Genomic DNA, 12,739 nt, shown 5'->3' with positions numbered 1-12,739 from the left:
CTAGTTGATGTCATTTCTGCAGATCTTAAAAAGAAGTCCTAGAGCTTCATTCCTGTGCGTCTTTGCTTCTCTTCATGTCAAGCATGGCTAATTCTGATCAATAACTGATGGTTTTCTCTCTCGGCTTGGCTTCGCGAACGAAGATTTAAGAAGGGTGCAATAGTCCACGTCTGCTGCAGGCTTGCTGGTGGATGACAAGACCAATGCGGGACAGGCAGGTCCGGCCACAGTGGTTGCAGGGAAAAGTCTGATTTAGGGTTGGTGCTGTAGCAGTGCGATTCTTCCTCAATCTCCTTTTGTCCTCAAGACCAGCTATGCGTGCGTTCTCAAAAGAAGAGACAGCCTGGTGGATGGTGTGCCTCCATGCTTTGCGATCTGAGGCTAAGTCAGACCACTGGTGATGGTTGATGTGACAGGTGCCAAGGGATTTCTTCAAGGAGTCCTTGTACCTCTTCTTTGGTGCCCCTCTGTTTCGATGGCCGGTGGAGAGTTCGCCATACAGGGCAATCTTGGGAAGGCAGTGGTTTTCCATCCTAGAAATATGCCCTGCCCAGCGCAGCTGCGTCTTCAACAGCAGTGCCTCGATGCTGGTAACCTCCGCCCGCTTGAGAACTTCAGTGTTGGTCACAAAGTCACTCCAGTGGATGTTGAGGATGGTGCGAAGGCAGCGCTGATGAAAGCGCTCAAGGAGTCGCAGGTGATGACGGTATAAAACCCACGATTCGGAGCCGTAGATGAGGGTTGTCATCACAACCGCTTTGTAAACATTGATCTTTGTGCCTTTTTTCAGATGCTTGTTGCTCCACACTCTTCTGTGCAGTCGGCCAAATGCACGGTTTGCCTTTGCCAGCCTGTTGTCAATCTCCTTGTCGATCTTAGCATCTGAGGAGATGATGCACCCCAGGTAGCTGAACTGCTGGACTGTCTTCAGAACTGATTCGCCCACAGTGATGCAGGGAGGGTGATAATCTTCCTGGGGTGCAGGCTGGTGGAGAACTTCTGTCTTCTTCAGACTAACTTCTAGGCCGAATTGCTTGGCAGCCTCTGCAAAGCAGGACGTCATATGCTGCAGAGCTGATACCGAGTGGGAGACGAGTGCAGTATCATCAGCAAACAGTAGCTCTCGGATGAATTTTTCCATTGTCTTGGAGTGGGCCTTTAGTCGCCTCAGGTTGAACAGGCTGCCATCGGATGTAGACACCATCGTCATCATCTAGATCTACTGCGGCTCTTTGAAGCATCATGCTAAAGAACTGATGGTTTTAGGGCCTGACTAAAAGCAGGCCTGGGTAAGATCCCAGAGAACCAAATGTTGTTAGTTTATTATCCTTTCCTGGCTCCTCTCTTGCTTTATGACTGTTAATTAGAGGGAACAAAGCAATCAGCACCTTTCCATGAATCCTTCTCCGGGAGGATGAGCCATCTGGGCAATGCAAGGCGGAATGCCTGATAACACCCTGGGAATGTATGTAGTTTTGATATTCTATGTGAGAACGCTCCCCTGCTTCCCCTCCCCGTAGGAATCCCTTTGAAGTGTATCTTAAAAGTTGTGTATCAATGTATTGGTCTCATTCTTCTCAAGCAACGGCTTGAGCCAAAGTATCGGTGTATCAATAAATGTAGTCTTTGTATCAAATTCAACTCGTCATTGAACCCGCATGCTTGACACTTCACCTCTAGTCAGTTTTCTATTAAAATATACACCAGAGAATGGGGAGGAATAAGATTGGCTGTAAGTCAATCATTCCTTGAAGCAATATTAACAATTCTCATCCTTAACAGAGGGGAATTCTTCAAAATGGCTCTCCTAAGAAATCCCAGCTGTTTTTAATGGGGAGATTTATAGGCTACATCCAGGCAAATGTGGATTGTATATCCATTGTGCCTCAGTTGAACTGTATCCTATATCACAAGACCATTTTCAACAAGGGGAAACTTAGCCACTTTATATGATCCATGGCTACTTTTTTCCTGAACATCAAAATATTCCTTAAAACATACCATTCCTTTCATTCCCCCACATTCTTCTTGACTTATAAGACCACTACATATATGCATAAATTACAGGGCACAAAAGTTGCTTTTCATTAGCAAGTACTAGAGAAAGGTTTTCCCCTTTCATTATCCAAATGTAGGAGGGTTTCCATTTCTGTTCATTGAAAGAATAAGATGTTGAAAGCCCAGCTTTATACACATTTACTCAGCTTCAGAGATTCCACTGGAATTGATTTCCAAGCAAGTTTCCTTTGAATTGCTTGCATTTTTACATAACACAATACCCAATTGTGTTCCTTATTTTGTAATCTGTTCAGAAACAGATCAATCTCTGATTGAAACAAAAGCTTGTACTCTAACTTTTAAATATTGGTTATGAATATATTATAGGGCTGAATCAGCTAGCCTGCTCAGCTACTTAAAAAGAGACCCTTATAATAAGAACATAAGAGAAGCTATGTTGGATCAGCCCAGTGACCCATCCAGTCCAACACTCTGGGTCACACAGTGACCAAAAAACCCAAGTGCCATTAAGAGGTCCACCAGTGGGGCTAGAAGGCCTGCCACTTTGCCACCTCCCCCCCGCCCCACCAAGCACAAGAATACAGAGCATCACTGCCCCAGACAGAGAGTTCCAACAATAACTTGTGGCTAATAGTCACTGATGGACCTCTGCTCCATATACTTATCCATTCACCTCTTGAAGTTATCTATGCTTGCAGCCGCCACCTTCTGTGGCAGTGAATTCCACATGTTAATCACTCTTTGGGTGAAGTACTTCCTTTTGTCCATTCTAACCTGATTGCTCAGCAATTTCATTGAAGGCCCACGAGTTCTTGTATTGTGAGAAAGGGAGAAAAATACTTCTTTCTCTACCTTCTCTGTTCCATGCATAATCTTGTAAAGAGCCCCAAGCGTTTTAACCTTTCTTCATAGGGAAAGTGTTCCAACCCTTTAATCATTCTAGTTGCCCTTTTCTGCACTTTTTCCAATGCTATAATATCTTTTTGCTGCTTGGCTAGATGGAATCATATTGAAATTCAAACACCTGCGAATTGCAATTGATGATCTATTTTCAGCTGACGAATCTTATAATTTTAGATCTATTAAACAGAGGCTCTTAGATCTAGCATCTCATATATTGTGTCCTGTCCTATTTTATAATTGCTCTCTTGCCTCACTTGGACTTGATCAGATGACCAGGAAAATGGTCAAATATATATCTTAACTTGATAACCTACAACATCGGAGAGCTTTTATGCTGGCTAGGAGGAATGCATTTCCTTCCAATGTTCTCTATGGAAGATTTCCCCTATAGCGAGAAACATTGTCTATGAGGGTCAAGCTCACCTGATTCCATCCAGCATATTTTATTGAACTGCCAACTGTATACTAATCTCCGTAAGGTTCTGTTAGATAGTCTTTCCTTACCATCCTATAATCAAGAAAATAGGATTCATTGCCGTTTCTGTCATGTTCTCAGGGTGCAGGCAGGCAGGAGTCCAAAGTCAGTCCAAGGTCAAAGTCCAGGAAGTCACGAAGGAGCCAAGTCACCAGTGCAGAATCACAAACCGGAATCAGAAGTCAATGTCCAAAAGCAAAAAGGTCAGGGTGCCAAGGAAATCAAGCAGGTCAGAATCAGGAAGGAGTATAGATGCAAGCCAGAGAATAGACTTGTTGCTTCCACAAGGTTACCAGGTCCTGGGTAGGAGCTATATGGGAGTCTCAATCAGCCTGCTTACCTGAGTGAGCAAGGATGCTAGCTGCCCAGAGCCTCTGCTTGCCTCCTCATCCATCTTGTGGAGTGAGTGTGTGGAAGCAATCTGTCACGTTCTCAGGGTGCAGGCAGGCAGGAGTCCAAAGTTAAAGTCCAGGAAGTCAAGCAGGAGCCAAGTCACCAATGCAGAATCACAAACCGAAATCAGAAGTCAATGTCCAAAAGTCAAAAGGTCAGGGTGCCAAGGAAATCAAGCAGGTCAGGATCAGGAAGAAGCGTGGATGCAAGCCAGAGAATAGGCTTGTTGCTTCCACAAGGTTACCAGGTCCTGGGTGGGAGCTATATGGGAGTCTCAATCAGCCTGCTCCCTGGGTGGCAGTGACTCTGCTAGAACTCAGGGCTGAGAGATCTGAAGCATCAGCGTGTCTCACGTCTTCACTTTGAAAGTTCTTTCCGGAGCCTGCTTCGAACTCTTGAGATGGAAGGAGGAGAGCTTGGAGAAGATTGATCGTCAACAGCTGGCACTGGTGCCTGGAGAGTGATTGATGGGCCAGCTGCTGTTTGTTCAGCTGAGGAACTGTGTGGCAACTCTTCCAGGTCTGTTAACCCTTCCAGCTCCTCCTCGTCAGGGCTCAAGACAGTTTCCTACTGAATGACAACATAACCGATATCACAAGAACTGTTGCCAGATTCTTGGCTGAAATTGTCAAAAATTATTGTAAGCAGGTTTTATTGTGATTCTTAATCTTATTTTAGCCTTTTATGCTTTGAACAGATATATTGGATTGTTGTTTGGTTGACAAGTCTTTCTATATCTCTTTTGATTATGCGAATAAAGGTGTGCTATTGTATTGCACATAGCACAACATTTGGAGCAGGATCCAGCACATTCTCTGCATTGGACTAATATGCACAGACATCTTTTCACACATATGCAGCAAAGGGGTGTTAAGGGAAATGCTTTGAGTCACCTTTTAGAATGGGGAAATTATCCAATATGGAGACTAGGCAGAGTGAATTAGGAGTGAAGGCTCTTTTCTTCAATGATACGGAGGTTGGTTTTCAGTCAAGAATACTCCAGGCAAATGGATTTTATAAGGTTTACTCAAAATATGTAAAAGAATACATTCACACACACAAATACACAATACAGGCAATCAAGAAGCTAGGAAGGGTAGAGGTTATCGATAGAGAATTTAGGGATCGTTGTAGAGGGTTATAGAGGGTTCTTGAAATGTTTTTACTTCTGAAATTTATTGAAACTTGTTTATAACGCCATACTGTTATGTGAATTTTAATACTTTGTAATTGTTTTAACCGTGTTTTATAATTATAACTGATGTAATGTGTGTTTTATGTTGTGAGCCGCCCTGAGCCTGCTCCGGTGGGGAGGGCGGGATAGAAATAAAAAATTATTATTATTATTATTATTATTATTATTATTATTATTATTATTATTATTATTATTATTATTATTATTATATCACCTGATCCAAAAGAGGAGACATCCGTTCAGCAGGAAAATCGAAGAGTAGGGCAAGCACGACCAGCATAGACCCAATTGCAGGAGTAAGGGGGGGTACAGATGGCAAATGGCATCCTACAGCATGCACACTGAAATGGGGTGTTCACCCACTTTATATAGTGTTCTGAGAGGTGGAGGACCTTTTAGTAACTATGGAGTCCTTAATGGCCCGGTGATGGTATTCTTGAAAGGGTCCTGGTTGGGAATAATAGATTATAGTTTTCATATCTTTACCAATAGGGTGGGCCAGGGTGTAACTGGGTGGTTTGGTACCAGTTTGGACTCAACACTCAAGAAAGAGCTTAATGTGGCAGACAAAGCAGGATAGGTATTATCATAGGAGTGAATAGAAGTAGCTGGGTGAGAATGATGGTCTGAAGGGAGTGGCCATTGATTAGAAGTTGAGGATTCGGGCATGAGCAATACTTACCAGCAGTCTCCATTGTTATTATGCATTCCATTTGAGAGGGGAGGAGAGCCATTTACGGAGGGAGTCTTTGGGTGGGACTAGAACAAGCTGTCTGCTTTACTCCATTTTTTCTGAAGTATTTCTTGGCCTGTTTTTGGTCAGACTCCATTTTGTTTAATTTGAGGTCCCTTTGGCTCAGGTGGGGTACCCCTACAGGCAGGCTGCGCCTCCTGGCAACAGGGGGCAATGGGGAAAATGTGTCATAGCCTAGTTATGGTAATTTCTTTATATACAACTATGCACGTGAAGCAGAATTCTGATACTGGCTTTGAACATGTCACAATTGATAACATTTGTACCCACGGGTTTCTAAAAGCTTACTCAGCTGTTCTAAGTGTGGAGGTATGTGGGGGAAGATATGGGATTAATTCTGTTTTATATGTATTCTTATGTCTAAGTACATGATCTGTGAATACACATGCAATTGGGAACTTTGTTCATAAATTCCAGTTTAGAAACATAGGTTTCCTACTTCCCTTTAAGCATGCTCATTATTAAAAAGGCTTAAGGGACAGGTCCTTTTACATGCACACAAGATTAACCAAAATTCTCTTAAAGTACGTTTATGAGCATGAGTACTCATATTGTATTTGTCTTCTGCATCTAAATCCATGTATTCAGGCCATATTTGTTCATCTTTATATATTTCATTCTTCCTTGCCACCCATGTCACCATAGGCACAACTATAAACACCATAGGTACCACTATACACAGTAGTTTCCACCTACTGACAACAATCTTGAAAAAACAGTCCTGTTCTATATACTCATTATGACAGTTATATATGTACATCTGTGCAGTCAGTCCCCAAGATACCAGGGTGCTAATGGCAGAAGCAGCACATGGTATCGACAACAAAAGGTACTGGAATATTAAGGCAGCAGGGGAAATGACCTTCCCCTCTTTTGGGTTGAAGTTTGTGTCTATACACAAATGTGCCCAATCTGGGCAGCCATAGGGGTTCACTGAAATGGCAGGCATAGCTATTACATGCAGCTGTACAGAATATGGTACAAAATTCTAAATCAGACTTTTTACTACTTGTAATGATGATCTGATTGATGACTTTTGTTGACTTGGAAGAATTGTAAAGTTATCCAATCTCTAAAAATTAAACAATATTTTCTTAAATCATTTTTTAAAAAGAATCACATTCTTCCTTTGCTCCTTAACATACATAAAACTACAGCCAATTATGTCAGCAGTTCTAAGTTGATTGCATTATCTCCTCCAGCGCAGCTGAAAGTAAGCAGAGGCAGCCACTTTGAGAGAACAATCTTTCCCATGATTAATTATTCAAGCCAAACTATTAATTATTCAAAAAAGTTTACCGATAAAATCTGATGGTAAGATTTCAAAACACTGAGTTAAATAAGATTTCATAAAGTGACATGATCTTTGTTCAGCCAAGCATTCCCAGCCAAGCATATACAAATTCAAGTGAGCTATGAGCAAATTCTTGCAGTCCACAAGATACATTTTTAGCTCATATTCCTGTATATTTCCAAATCTCGTATTATGATGGCAATTGCTTTTTGATATTGCTGAAACAAAGAGAAAACTCCACTCTCATTTTAACATATTTGCCCTAATCCATCCATTTCCAGTCTGCACGTGCAGATGAGAGACTCGGGTCTTTGGGTTTATTCGCAGGCAACAACCTTATCAAGTATTTAAAGGCATTTCAATGGGCTAATTTTTAGTCTGGTTAACTATCTAATTCCCATGCCCAGTGCAGGTATGACCTAACTTCAGATGAATTAGTGGGCATATGTAATTTTCTGCTTTATCCCTGCATAATGGCTCACAATCAGGAGCATAGGTGCTTTCACAGTGTATACATCACAGATGTGGGGGAGGGGCCTGCTGATGTTGCCTCTCTTGAGCCCCAAAGTTTTAAAGGGATGAGTCCATTGGATCCCAAAGGGTTTCCAAAAGGTTCCTGGTCCATGAACCCATTGGCCCAGCAGTTCTCCTCATCTCCACAGCAATAGTTTAAGATGCTGATCAACCTTCTTCCCAGTTCCCTTACCTTGATTCTTATTGTTGTATCCCATTTAAGAAAAATGGACACTAACTCTGCATGTGCAACAGTGTCTCCAGGGGTCGTTGTGTAGAAAAATAGGTGGTGGAGCTCATCAAGGGATTGTTATAAAGTTCCTCAGACACCTACTATTCAATGGACAAGGTGGGAAGGAGGAGTGCAACTCTCAGAAAGGTTCAGGAGCTGTGCTCCTGTGAGCTCCCACTGAATCCGAGGCCTGAGTGTCTCCCATATTAAAAGGAATAGTAAGTCAGAACAGGCACACAAAGAAACTCAAACTCCTATAGCTATTCAGGGTCAAAGGTGTCAGGAATCCTATTTGGCCCACTGTGATAACTGGCTATTCCTCTTTGCAATGTTTTGGGAGCAGTGGGTAGATGATGTTCGGAGTGAGTGTCATGCTGCATCCAGCCAAATGTATTTTCTTTTCTTTTTAAAATACAATTCTGGCTGCAGCAAAAAGTGCTCTAGGATCAGTGAGATTTCACTTTCTCCAAGACTGAAGCAAACTTGCTTTACAACAACTGAGCACTCTGATAGCTGCTACAGTAATTGCCAGCCTGTGGGTCATTTTTTCCCAATAGTCTAGCCTATTTCTCGCTTCCGCCCCAGCTCAGCCAGATCTTGCAAAGCAATAGTTAGGATGCTGCAGCATGATAAAACCACCTTTCCCTCTCTTAATTTCTCTCCATCTTTTCCACACTTTTCTCATCCATTTCTGTCTTCCTTCACCTAATTTTAACATGCCCTCATTTTCACTTCTTGGTCTCAAGACCTTCTCATTCCTATCCTGCTTTGTGACCAAATGTATTTCAGAGTATTTTATTGTTGGGAAATTTCTCTTTTTATATCATTCATAAACACTTAGGAGAGCCAATCTGGTGTAGTGGTTAAGTGTGTGGACTCTTATCTGGGAGAACTGGGTTTGATTCCCCACTCCTCCACTTGCAGCTGCTGAAATGGCCTTGGGTCAGCCGTAGCTCTTGTAGGAGTTGTCCTTGAAAGGGTAGCTTCTGAGAGAGCCCTCCCAGCCCCACCCACCTCATAGGGTGTCTGTTGTGGGAGAGGAAGATAAAGGAGATTGTGAGCTGCTCTGAGATTCGGAGTGGAGGGCAGGATATCAATCCAATATAATCTTATTCTTCTTTCTCTTACTATAGTTCCTCAGACAACCTGTTGCCCCCAGGATCTAATTAATGAAACCCAGAAACTTTCCCCAAAACAACAGATAAGCTTTATTGTTCTCCAGTTTTCTCTCAAGACAGTGCACTCTGGCTATATATAGAAAAGCAAAACAGTTAGATAGCAAACTCACATTACACTCTTAGTTAGACACTTACACATTCTTACAGTTAAACTCCAGTTATAGTAGTTAAGCTTACATGCTCTATTTCTTTAGACAACAAGCCTCATACAATTTGATACCAGCAAAGTTTATAAATACACTTAAGCATAGCAGTTTATGATTCTATATTCTCAATTTTTGTTAGAAAACTCCAAATGCTATCAACTTAATCTTTTGTTAAAAATCTTTAACCAAAATAGCTTATTCTTTGGCAAACCTGCCCAGAGACGCCTATTAGCTCTCTGATTCAGGTGGCCAAGCTGGTGGGAAATTTCTAAATCTTATATAGATTCTACCATGAGAACTTATCACCTGTTTTTGATTCTATTTCTCTTCCCAGGTCATTCTGACAATTTTCTCACCAGCTGCAAACACAGATGGTCACTGGTACTGGCTAATGTCCATCTCTCTTTTAATCTCAGATACTGTCTGATGAGAACTTCTCTTATCTGATTCTTCCCACTTCCATTTAACAAACATATTCCCAGCCAAATACTTTCCCCCTCTCTAAAATTCTCCTGAAATAAACTCTCTCTCTCTGACCTAGATTCTATAACATCTAATTCTACAAGCTTATAGGGATCAAGTAATTTTCAAGTGCTTCAAACAGTGTAAAATGACTTAAATTTCTCATAGGTTGTTTTCATAAAAGGACCAGTCAGAATTTTTTCCACAACAGTTATGAACAGAAGGCACTGGATATGCTGGGCACTGTACATTATGCTGATTCCTTCTGGGCTTCTAACCACTCCTTGCTTGGACAGTAATTCAGTGCTTTACATCAGTGCTGTTGAGCTGGCATTGCCACAATGACACTGGGTTCTGCTGGGTACCCTGTACATTGCACTGGTGCTGCTGGGTTTTCAAAAATGCCCCCTTTCAGTTTCTACTACAGAGATTCTCTGCTTTGACATTAATCTTTCGCAAACTTTGGAGGATGAGGTCACCCAGCAAGCTTTCATGACACAAGTGGGGATTCAAGCCTGGACTTCCCAGATCCTAGTCTGACACTTTAACCAATACACCACACTGTATGGTGAAGCTTGTGGTCCTAGTTCTCAAAAATGCCTTGTAGATGTTTGGAATGGCCAGCTCTTGGACTTTGAAATGGAGAACAGAAGTCCTTCTGAGTGCCTACTCAGAACAGGAGTGGTATGATTGTTTGGTTTTTTTGCTGTCAAGTCACAGACACTGTAGGATTTAAAGCCAAAAGACATCTGAAGTTGATTGGCCATTGCCTGTCTCCACATCAGTCCTGCTTAGTCTCTGAGATCTGATGAGATCAGGCTATCCTGAGTCTTTGCAGTTCAGGGCTAGGTGAGAATAATGTGGCTGGCCCAAGGTCACCCAGCAAGCTTTCATGGCACAAGTGGGGATTCAAGCCTGGACTTCCCAGATCCTAGTCTGACACTTTAACCAATACACCACACGGGCTTTCATGATGGAACAGTGTGTTGAGTATTCTTAGAGAAAAATATTGTTTAGCAGAGTTAGAAACAAGTAGCACAGCAGAGAATACACAGAGATCATGTGTGTGTTTAAAAGAATATGATTGCTTTACTTAAAACTACTGGGAAGGGTAAACTGTGAATAAAATAACAGACGCTAACTCCTACATGTTTACATCTTGCGAACAAAGCTAGGAATGGCCTCTCTTCTCCAAACTTAGACAAAGGGAGGAAGAGATGCCATAAAATGCAGAATAGGCAATACATTGATTTTCAATCACAACACTTAATTACTGGTCATTTAACTAAGACCTCCTACAGACTTTTGCGAGCTTCCTCTCTAGCTAACAGATAGGTTACAGTAAACACATTGTCAGAACTGGGAACTTCAAAAGAGACGCATCAATTTGTTTCAAAAGTTAAGACGTTTATTGAGAACTAGTATTCAGGAAAGAAGCAAGTTGACTCGCCAGCCAGTTGGATCCAGCCCACCAAGGTATCGGGCCGCCCTTGATGGTAGCAACGGTCGAGGATGTTGGCGTTCAGCCCATTCTGGAACGTGGTGTATTTCATTTGCTCGCTCCAGCCCCGCACCACGAATACTTCTATTCCCCAGTGCTCTTTCGTTCCCACCGGCACTGCCTGCGTCTCCTCTGTGCAGGGCTCCCCTTTCATCACCGATCCGTCCATCTGTTCGAACTGGATCGGGTGCGGTAGTGGGGATTTGGCCAACCCTAGTGCCTCTACTAGGCGGGGGGTGATGATTTCCCTAGTGCACCCCGAATCTATAAGGGCGCGGGCGTGCATAAATCGCTTTAATTTGGGGTTTAGCAGAGTCACGGCCATAAATAAAAGTTCCCCGGTTATTCTCACCATCATTGGTGCCGTCACTTCTTTGACCTGCCTCGCGGCACCCATCAGAGCAGGTCGCTGTCGTTTCCCGCCAGCTCGGGGTCCCAGGACTCCTCGCTCGATTCCTCTATAGTTATAGTATCCTCTGGGAACCATTCTTATGCAGTGGTAACAGAAACAATAAAACCCTTTCTCACACCCAGAGAGACAGTTGTCTGTTCCCAGGCCCCCTTATCTCCAAATGCGGAGGAAGGAACCCCGCTGCTCTTCTCTGGCATGTCAGCTTCAAAGGCCACCTGCAGATGGTTCCCAGAGGCTATCGGTCACCCTTCAGTGGTTAGTATTTGTTTGAAATGCAAAGTTACAGGGTAAGTAGACATTTCCAATATGGAGTCAGTTAGGCTAATAACACATTGCTCAGCACATAGGAAAGTTACAAGTTCTGACACACATTTAACTTCCTGTTGACTAACAATAACAACAGGGTTAACTCTATAATTACTGAAGTGTTGCAGACTTGCTAATCCCAACAAATTTGAATTTTTTTTATTTGCATGATTATATATACAAAGTTCAATAAAAGAAAAAATTCACTGTTTCTTTTCTGGTCATTACTATTATTTGTTTTATTTCATGATTATTACCAAAAATAATTTTGTCATATTAAGGAGGGCCCCCGAAGTGGAGGCATGCAATGGCAGACCACTTTCAAATGTCTCTTGCCTTGAAAACCCTACAGGGTCATCATATGTCAGCTGTAATTTGATGGCAAAAAATAAAAAAAGGAGGAGGGTATTCACAAATTATGTGGCCCAGGTGCCAAATAGGCTAGGTAGGAACATCACAGATGTTGTATCATCACTTCCCAGTGAACAACCACCCTTCTCATTTTTTCTCCCACTGCTCAATTGATAAAGTGCAGGTGATTAAGGGCAGGGCAAAATTTTTATGTCAGAAGCAGGCAAATAGTAAGCCTAGTCTACAGGATCCAATGATGTCTCTTGGTGGTCTTGCTTCCCTCATACCCCCTCCACATACAGTCAAGCGGAAAACTGCCCCTTATCTATGTGCACTACAGAAAAGCAGGAAAGAATGAGAATACTAATGTCCTACATATCTTTCTATAAACCACTGGAAGTTACAGCCATAACTTTAATTCATGCACATGTGTTGAGATTTCAAAACATGTCTGGGTTTGTGTGATGGTGTTGTAGAGAAAATGCAAGGATCAAATTACAACCATCAGATATTCACACAATGATTAAATGTTGGCATGAGGAAGAAAGTGAAACATTGCTTTTCAAATCAGTGAAACAAAAACTGCTGCCTTGGTCAGCAGGAAG

Source organism: Heteronotia binoei, chromosome 4 (assembly GCF_032191835.1).
Source record: "Heteronotia binoei isolate CCM8104 ecotype False Entrance Well chromosome 4, APGP_CSIRO_Hbin_v1, whole genome shotgun sequence".
NCBI lineage: Eukaryota > Metazoa > Chordata > Lepidosauria > Squamata > Gekkonidae > Heteronotia > Heteronotia binoei.
Note: the sequence above shows the minus strand (reverse complement) of the source record.